The sequence below is a fragment of the Rhinopithecus bieti genome, unplaced genomic scaffold (assembly GCF_001698545.2).
Source record: "Rhinopithecus bieti isolate Rb0 unplaced genomic scaffold, ASM169854v2 scaffold_7414, whole genome shotgun sequence".
Classification (NCBI taxonomy): domain Eukaryota; kingdom Metazoa; phylum Chordata; class Mammalia; order Primates; family Cercopithecidae; genus Rhinopithecus; species Rhinopithecus bieti.
In genome coordinates, this window is record NW_016806087.1 from 2,116,230 (window position 1) to 2,126,072 (window position 9,843).

General features: G+C 41.2%; 1 long non-coding RNA gene across 1 annotated transcript in view; it reads right to left on the reverse strand.

Annotated features, from left to right (window-relative positions):
- Positions 1-7,283, reverse strand: part of LOC108531289 (uncharacterized) — an 8,692-nt gene extending 1,409 nt beyond the window's left edge. Inside the window, exons 1-3 of the long non-coding RNA XR_001886122.1 lie at positions 7,150-7,283; positions 4,914-5,034; positions 1,895-2,146 (exon numbers count right to left, since the gene is read on the reverse strand). This is a non-coding gene — a long non-coding RNA (uncharacterized LOC108531289). The remainder of the gene's footprint in view (positions 1-1,894; positions 2,147-4,913; positions 5,035-7,149) is intronic.
- Between the last annotated feature and the right edge of the window lie 2,560 nt (positions 7,284-9,843).

Here is a 9,843-nt window from a genome sequence, read left to right on the forward strand (position 1 = left end):
AAAAAAAAAAAAAAAAAAGAAAGAAAGAAACTATAGATAACATCATGGCAGCAGGTGATGTCAGCATTTGGTATCTAGTCCTGTTGGCGGGGGGTGCTATGTGAGGTGGACACCAGTGTCACATGGTTTATGACCCCAGTTAGGCATGGCAGGCCAAGGTGAGCAAGTATGTCCTAGAACTAGAAACAAGCAGTTTTCCTGAGAGTTCCCACTGAACATGGCCGCCACTTACATATCTTCTCCTCAAGAGAAACAAAAAAGAAAATATTCCTAATTTGTCTCTTAAATAATCTAGACATATGCCTGGCATATAAGAAATAAAAAAGAATCTACATTCTGTTAAGTGTTTTAAGTTAAATAAATTACTCAAGAAATGTGGAGAAAAAGTTACCGCGATCAAAAAAATCTGAATTCATGTAAATGATTATTTAGGATCAGAAATGCATCTGTGGAAAAAATAACCTACAAAGTAGAAAACAAAAATTTTAAGCATCACATTTACTAAAATATATTTTAGTTTTTGAAAAATTTTTGAAATGTGAAAGTTATCACTAATTGAAATGTGTATAGTACTACACCTATGCAATGTTTATTGCTCTGTTGTGTAGTCTACAAAAAATTTATCTTACAATTAATTGAAATTTATAATTCTATACATTTCATCTTATAATTAATTGCCTTTTTTCTAAATGACAATATTTTTTAAAGTGTAAAAATACAGTGTAACGTAAGTCATCCTAATAACAGAAAGATAGGTGCTAGAAAGTCTCGGAATATTTCTTTGAAAGCCTAGTTCTCAAAGGAAAATAAAATAGAAAAGCTTCACATTGTTTAGTAAATAATATATAAAAGCTACATATATTCATCTACATCTTCTTTGAAGAACATTTTTAAAACTACCTCTTGTTTTTGCTTGTTTCTTTGGATTGGCTCTGACCTGTGTATATTGTAAGGTTTTACTAACTACCACAACAGGAATGAATTATGGGGAATTCTTTAGTATAAGCTGAGAAGGACTTGGAGAGTGCTCCTTCTCTGGCAGGAATGTTTAAGATTCAGTGGGTTTTGCTCCTAGAGATAATTTTTATTATTGCATTCAAAAACATCCTGTCTGGTTGTTGAGCGTTTCCAGAGCAGAATACCTGGGTAATTTTGATTAGGTCATAATCTTCAAAACGTGTTACAATTGCTTAGTGACAAGATGCTCAATTTTTAGATTTTTTTTTTTTTTTTTTTTGCCCTGTTCTCAAAAGCAGTCGTCATTCCCTACTTGAGAGCTATTTTTGCTATCCTCCTTGCAGAGATGAAAATATGAAGGCACAGAAATTGTTGTTAGGTTGGGTGCCAGCCTAGGAGCCAGAAGACTTGGTCTCTGGGTCCTGGACCTCACAGGCTGATGCTCAGGCCAGCAAAGTCAGGAGGAGAAGGGTCTCAGACATTTGCTGATGGGAAAGGTGTGCAGCACATTCACATCCAGGCAGCCACACTTGCCTCACCTATGGAAGAGATTTTCTTTGTTTTGACAAACAGCCCTTCTGGGTCTGTCTGGTCAACAAGGAAAGGTGAAGCACCAGCATTGCCCGCACCTTGCCTAAGTCCTCTCCTAACAATCAGGCCTGGGAGAGATGTGTTCCAGAGCCCCCAAATCCTGGCCTTCATCTATATTACGACATAGTAGAGGAAGCATGCACTCTTCGACTCACCACCTTGGGCATTGATGATCCTGGCTTCTGCCCTCTCTGCCTGCACCTTAGGAGATGGAAGCAGGGACCCCTGCAGAGACAAGAGACCCTGCTGGGTGGGGGAGTCATGGGCATCTCTCCTAATGATTCCATCATGCTGTTGCTTCCCACACACCGTGCCCTGAAGAACCTCATTTTCATTTTGCTTTTACCTTGATTAATGCCCTTCATGAGTTGCCTTCCCATGACTTCACCTGCAGCCGCTGCCCAAGCATGTGTTCAGCTGTTGGGGTCTCTGGGAGTTGTTTTCCATCTTCCTACTCCACAATTATGCCAACGGCCATCTTCCTGACCCAAGCCTACTGGGAGCAGGAGTCTCCTATTTTGTTCTTCCAGGTGATCTTCCTTTTTGCAAATGCAAAATCTCAGGTCTAGGCTTTGGTCTTTTGGTGCTAAAATGTGAACTGAAATTTAAAATGTTACAAAGGTAGGTCATGGTAGGACTTGCTTTCCCTAAACCAAAGATGTCCTTATACCTAAGGCTAATGTTGCCTTCCCTTTGAAAAGCTACCACATCAATAATTCAGTTTACATCTCAGCTTGCCTAATATATTTCTCTCTTATTTGAAAGGCAAGATGAACTTCAGAGAATTTTTTTTAGTGAGGTTTTGTGAGCTGAGCCTTCCAAGAAGCCTGCAAGGTCTGTGGGTTCTGTATGTGACTGGGGCTCAGGCTTCACTCCCGAGAATGAGTGCTATCTCCGTTTTCTCCTGCTACCTCTCCAACCACTCCTAACCTACATTTCTTCCAGCTCCCCTTCCTCTAACTGCTCTTGCCCACTTTCCTCTTCCTACATGCCTTCCTTAAACTTATCCATTCCCATTGTCTCAAGCACCCATAACCAGTAACTCTGGCCACAATCCCTATTGATCTCCAAACTCTCTTTCCCCAAACTGTCAAATGCAGGATGTCTTGGAATACTTAGACACCTCAAAGTCAACCTGTCTAGGCTGAATTAATTGTTCCTTCACACCCCCACCCAAACCTTTGCCACCTCCTCCCATCATCTACCCACCCATCCAAACACCTCTTTGAGTATTTCTTAGTGATCCAGCTCCTTTCCTTGCTAGCCAGGCAGACATTGTCGAAAGGAGGAGCTGGAGAAGGTGGCGCAGGAGTTGAGATATTATGTACCTACATACACCTTCAACTCCGGAGCCAAAAACCAAAGAGGAAACAGGAGACAAAGTGCAATAAAAGATCCAGATAAGCTCCTGAGGCCCCCAAAACAGAAAGGACCTTGGCTTGGCTTCCCTTTAGGAGGCTACCAGCCTCACAGAGAATTCCACATTCATCTGGCACTTGAGCTACACATTAGAAAAAGTGAGGGAGGAGATCACGCATATGGGACTAAGACTATGTTTCCAGTTTCCCAAGGGCTGCCCCATGTATGCAGGGATTCCAGGAGTTCCTGCTTATCCCAAGGGGGACCAGAGAGGTTCTGAGAACAGCCATAGTGTAGAAGAGCCTTAAGATCTGGACACAGAAACTGAAGAATGCAAAGACTTTGAACTGGAAGGATATGGCTGAAATGGTGCACAGAAGCAACAGGGGACCCCAAGGATCATGCATGACTGAGCATACCAGGGACACTAGCACAAAGTCCCCAGGCCCAGGGACCAGCCCAGCTCAGTCAGGGCACTCACAATAGGACCAGCCAAGACCTGGAAAGGCCCTTCCCATCATGGTGATGACAGATAAGCTTTGCTCTGCACCCATATAAGGGGCTGGGGTTTCATGGGCAGAGTAAAAAGAAAAGACCCTGAAAGCCTGAATGTAACCAGAAAAGGTGGTGTTAACCTGAAAGGAACTATTTTAACTTGGAAGAAACTGAGATTTCTCTAGTTAGTACCAAAGTTTTTTTGTTTGTTTATTTTGTTTTGTGTGTGTGTGTGTGTGTGTGTGTTTTGTTTTGTTTTTGTTTTTGAGATGGAGTCTCGCTCTGTCGCCCAGGCTGGAGTGCAGTGGCACGATCTGTGCTCTCTGCAACCTCCACCTCTTGGGTTCAAGCAATTCTCCTGTCTCAGCCTCCCGAGTAGTTGGGATTACAGGCATGCGCCACCACGCCCGGTTAATGTTTTGTATTTTTAGTAGAGACAGGGTTTCACCGTGTTAGCTGGGATGGTCTTAATCTCCTGACCTTGTAATCCACCCGCTTCAGCCTCCCAAAGTGCTGGGATTACAGTATGAGCCACCATGCCCAGCCAAGTTTTTTGTTGTTTTACTTTATGTTTCTTTCTCTCTTACCATTGGATGGAGAGCTATCAAAGACAATTAACTAAGTAATAAATGATAAAAATGCTATTGTTTTCACAATTTGTGCTGTAGTGAGACTTTTGACACTATTGCACAAAAAGCATCACTGTTAACCTTTCTTCCCTACCTCTTTCTCTACCCCTGCTATGTTGGTATCTCCCCGAAATTTTTGGTGTTTCCCCAAAATTCATATGTTGGAACTTAATCCCAATGTGATAGGATATAGAAGGTGATTAAACCATGAGCACTCTGTCCTCATGAATGGAATTAGTGCCCTTATAAAAGATGTTGGGCCAGGCACAGTGGCTCACGCCTGTATTCCCAGCACTTTGGGAGGGTGAGGCGGGCAAATCACTTGAGCTCAGGTGTTTGAGACCAGACTGGGCAACAAGGTGAAACCCTGTCTCTACAAAAAATACAAAATTAGCTGAGTGTGGTGACACCCACCTATAATCCCAGCTACTTGTGGGGGCTGAGGTGGGAGGATTGCTTGAACCTGGGAGTTCAAGGCTGAAGTGAGCCATGATAGTGCCACTGATCCAGCCTGGGCAGCAGAGCAAACCCTATCTCAAAAAAAAAAGAGAGAGAGAGACAGAGAGACAGAGAGAGAAGACAGCTTCCCTCCCCTTCCACCATGTGAGGACACAGAGAAGGTACTAGCTATAGGAACAGGCACTGAATCTGCTAGCACTTTGATCTTGGACTTCCCAGGCTCTAAAATTGTAAGAAATTAATTTCTGTTGTTTATCAGTTACCCAGGCTAAGGTATTCTGGTATAGAACCCAAGTGGAATAAGACAATGCCCATCTAACAGTAGACTAGCCTGTAGACTGTATCTCTGAGCTGTCTCACATCTAAGTTCCATCCTTTCCAACCCCAATGCCAATGCCAAGATTCACACTGATCATCTCTTACCTGGAGGTTATAACCCTGAGTGGTGTCCCCTCCTCCAGGTCTTCTCTTTTTAATGTGTCCTCACCCACATTGATCTTTCTAAAATATGATGCTCTCCAGCTTTAAAAACTGGGCTGACTCCCTGTGAATAAAGGGTGATTATCATACTCCAAAGCTTGTCCCAGAAACCTCTTCCTAATCATTCCTGCTCTAACCTCAGTCTTATATATCCTCTGCCCTCTCTCACACATTCCAATTTCAAGCCATAGCAGTTATTTACCATTCCTATAATGGACCAAGTGCTTTCACTTCACTAATCTTTGCACTTGCTATTTCCCTTCAAGATCCAGATCCAACATACCACTTCTTTGACATCCTCTCTAATTCCTTTCATTCCCCAAGTCAAATTTATCAACAACTCTTTTGTTCCCTTTACACTATGCACATGCCTATGGCAACCAGAAAGCCACAAGTACCAGTTTCAAATATTCTATTCTATTCACAAATTAGAAAGATAAAAGTTTGTGGACCATGCTCCTCAACTTATAGTTCCAAGGCCATGACCATATGTTCCAAAATCATTATTAGTCTTTATGACATTTTATCATGATCTTCAGTTTGCATAACTAACCCCATGCTTGAATTAAACTCCTAAAGGGCAAGAACCATGTGTGTGTTCCTCTTTGTAGCCACATCTTTCTATGATGCTCACTCCTTCCATCCTACTCAGCTTAGCAGAGGAACATCTGGCCAATTAGCAAGTTAGAAACATCACTTTCTCCTGGGATGAAACCACTCCCATACCAGGGCAAATGTCTGGCAAATATAAGGAAGACTTGGTTTCAGCGCCCACTTACCCTCCTGAGTAGGTACCTTTGTGCAGTGCACAACCTACCCAACTGTATGTAACAGCCCTTGGACCTAACATGTAGTAAGGGCAAAATATATCTTTGTTGATGAATGAACTTGTCTAGGGAACATTCCCTACCCTTACCTGTCTTAAATTACATGAACCAGATGTGCCTATTATTTACATAGTTTTGGTATTGCACTATATCCAATAATCAAATATTCTTCAGCATGCCTTGATAAATTAATGTCAGGCTTAGCCACAGAAACTTACTATACTATGATATTTGTAGCATCGTTAAAAATTAAGTACCAGCATTTTATAGAGCATTCAGCACAAGTACTCAATATATGCTTATTAAGTAAATACAATTTCAAATATTAATATCTGAAATTATATTGCCATTCCTTTAACGATTGCAGTATAACCATTATCCCCATCTTGTCTCTGAAAATAAGTGAACTGTATTCAGAGATTAGATTTTAGGTACTACCTTACTGTGTCATAAAAATAACAACAGCCTGAACATTGGTGAAATATTGGTGGCTTATTAAACTACATGTCTGTTTGTTTCTTGCTAATGGCCCTACCACTCAACCAATTGGTGTGTGCTCCCACACAGTGTATTCATGCATTCAACCTTCAAGCTAACATAGAACCCAGGCAAAGTCAACAACAGACTCTAGCACAAGCTGAAGTAAATTCAAATGTTAATACATGGTCCTTTATTTCTAGAGTAAGAGTAAATAAGGGGGCTTTAGAATCTACAAAGGATGCCATCTGCATCAATAAAGGCATTTTATTGCAGTATGACTTGATTTTTAAGTGTATTAGATAGAAATCTGCTCTAAGAGAAGCTATAAACTTCTATACAATATGTGTAGATGGCTAAAATTCTAATATTTCTGGGCCCTGTTTCTCTCTAGGCTACTAGAAATACAACAAAGTCAAAGTTAAAGATGGAAGGAAAGTGATAATTATGCAAGTTATTTCATCATTGAGGGAAGGTTTGATAAAGTATCTCAAAACTTGTGTATTTTGGGAGGAGTGACAGCCTAGGAGGTCGAGGCTGCATTAAGCTGTGATAGTGCCACTGCACTCCAGTCTAGGCAACAAAGTGAGACCCTGTTTCAAAAAAAATTAAATTAAATTTTAAAACTGCTGCACTTTAGAAAACTTTTATGGATTAAGTATTTTAAATCTGTCGCTCTAGGTAAAATAATTTGTCAACTCTGAATAAATTGTGGAGGATGCAAAAGTTGTCTTCAGAAGAGATATAGGATTTTCATGACCCTAAAATGTGTCAAGTAAGAGTTTCTTCTCCTGTGTCAATTAGGGCCCTTCAGTTGTAGATCACAGAAAACTTGACCCAAACTGGATCGATCACGTTAGGAATAATTCACTTACGACACAGCTGGATTCAGGACTGGTTCAACAAATAGCACCAAGACTCAACATCTCTTTCGGTTCTTCCACTATGTTACTTTCAGACTTGGGCTTCACATCTTAGCAGACAGAGGCAGCAGCTCCAGTTTCTAGATCCTCTCTAGTTTTAAGTCAATCTGAAAAATAGAGCATATCTTTCCAGGATTCCCAAGAAAGTTTCCTTGCTCTTCATTGGATCACATGTCCAATTGGATCACATGTCCTTGTTGGATCACATGTCCATCTCTAAACTCATGACTGTGAACCCAGACATGTGATATGCTGATTCTCCAGCTTGAGTCACTTTTCGACATCTGGGGCTGAGACTGCCAGAAACACTTTGGAAATGGTAGAGGGGGCTATTCGTCAAAGGAAAATCTAGGTATAATTACCAGAAGAAGGAGGAATGGATAGCAACCAGAAAAAAAACAATGGATATCTGCCATCACTTTCTTCCCTGTGGTGGGCAACCTCTAGATGACCCCCCAGAGATCTCCACTTCCTGGTATTCTGCCCTTTTATAATGCTCTTCCCCCTTGAGTGTGGGCAAGACTTTGTAACATGCTTTTAACCGATAGAATATGTCAAAAGGGATGAGATGTCACTTCCATGATTAAGTTACATAAGATTGTGATTTCCTTCTTGCTACCAAACTCTCTCTATTGCCTTCTCTGCTTGCAAGCTTTGATGAAGCAAGCTACCATGTTGGAGAGGCCCACGTGGCAAGAAACTGAGGGTGGCTGCCAGCTAAAAACTGAGGTCCTCAATGCAATAGCTCTCAAAGTACTGAATTTAGCTAACTACTATGTGAGCTTGAAAATAGATCATTTCCTAGTCAGGCTTTCAGATGAGAAATCAGACCTGACCAATATCTTGATTGCATTCTTGTGAGAGATACTGAGACGATATCTGGGGCCCTTCTTAGCATTCCTTAAGTTCAACTACTTAGGGCAGTACTAGTTTACATAATATGAAGGTGCAGAACTAAAGGGTATACAAGCATTTTGGACCCCAAAATAATTGCTTCTTGAAAGAGATGTGACTCAAATGAATGTGTAGTCATTGTTAATGGCCAGTGACAACTATCTGTAGCGATGTAGACAGCTGTCACCTGTTACAATTTGAGGTCCTCTCCTATCTGGAAGTTGCCGTGAATGGCCAGAGTTGACTACATGGTCCCACATCAGCCTTCTTTCTGTCTTCAGTTCCTTCCTATTCCCCTGCCTTGTTCACCCCCTCGAGGGTTGCACAGCTGCAGCCCCATAGAGCCCAGACTGCAGTTGCACTAAAGGAGGCTTCACAGAGCTGCACAAAAGCTTCCAGCCACCAAAGCACAAAGCCTTTCCTTCAGTCAGCCTCCACAGTCTCCCAGCTCTTAGGAGTGCCATAATCCAGTCAAATTTATGCTTTCCTATGGAGCTTTTTAGGCTGATCCCAAACCCCTCTCCTCATACCATCTACAGATTTTAGTCTGGATCCCTCTAGAACAGCCCTCGGGGAATAGGATTAACTAGGTTAACCCTAGCCACATTGCTTTCTCTGAACCCTGGGCTCTCTTCCTCTGTGGATTCTGTGATTCCGCAGCTCAGCATAGTATTTCAAACACACTGTACTGTAAACCATGATATGTTTCATGATTAAGCACTAAAAAGAAGACAGGTGGTGCCTTCATGGTAATTAAAGCCTGCTGCAGGCCGTGTTTTAGTGCGTATGACTGACAATGCGGGAAGTACGGCAGTCTTTGGTAAAGAAACAGCTCTGTCTGTCACATGGCTGTGGCTCATGCAAATTTTCAGACACAGAACAAGACTGGAGGGAAGCTCACTCATCTTTTTCTAATTGACATTTAGGTCATTTGGGAAAGTATATGCCACAAAGCATAATGCTTTCACTCATACTTAGGTTTCAATTAGTTCAGGACTAAGTTATTCATAGATTATTTAGACACGCATTATATCTTTTGAATTATTAATTCAAGATAAAACTCAATCTATTAGGGGAAATTTTTCTACCAGAGTTTATTCTAGGAACCCTTAAACTGATCTTGATCTCTGCAGATTTCTAAACCAATAAAGGGATTGCATTGAACCCTAAAGTTGTATTCATTACAAATGCGAGTTTTAGATTCTGGGAAACAGAATGTTGAAGTTCTCTTTCCAGTAATGACACATTACTGTGTGTCATTGACACTTTGTGACTGTAAACATTTTCCCTTGAGTGTTGACTAAAATGAAGAAGCTCCTAGGATCTTTTTAGGAGGAATGTCCATTATGTTCTTTGAGTGTTTTCAACATGGAAAAAAAAAAACTGAATTGATTAAATTCTGTTGACAATTCTAGAATGAAGATTAATTATTTTTTAGTGCAAGGAAATCCTTTGGCTTCATTCAGTTGTGAACAAAATATTTCCAAGTGCCTGTGAGGCTGGGTCAGGAAATGATCAAAGGGAACCCAACAAAGTCTTGCTGTGGAACATGCCTGAGATCAGGCACTCGCCCCCACTCTCCTTGCTGCTGGAGCCATGGCTTCATTTTACTCATAATATCTTTCGGGCATTCAACAATACTCTTGGAAATCCTCTTTGTCTCAGTCCTCTCTTCCATCTACATGTTCTTCCTAATAATTTCATTTATTCCTATCACCCTGTTGGGGGTTGAAATGTGCCCCACCAAAAAAA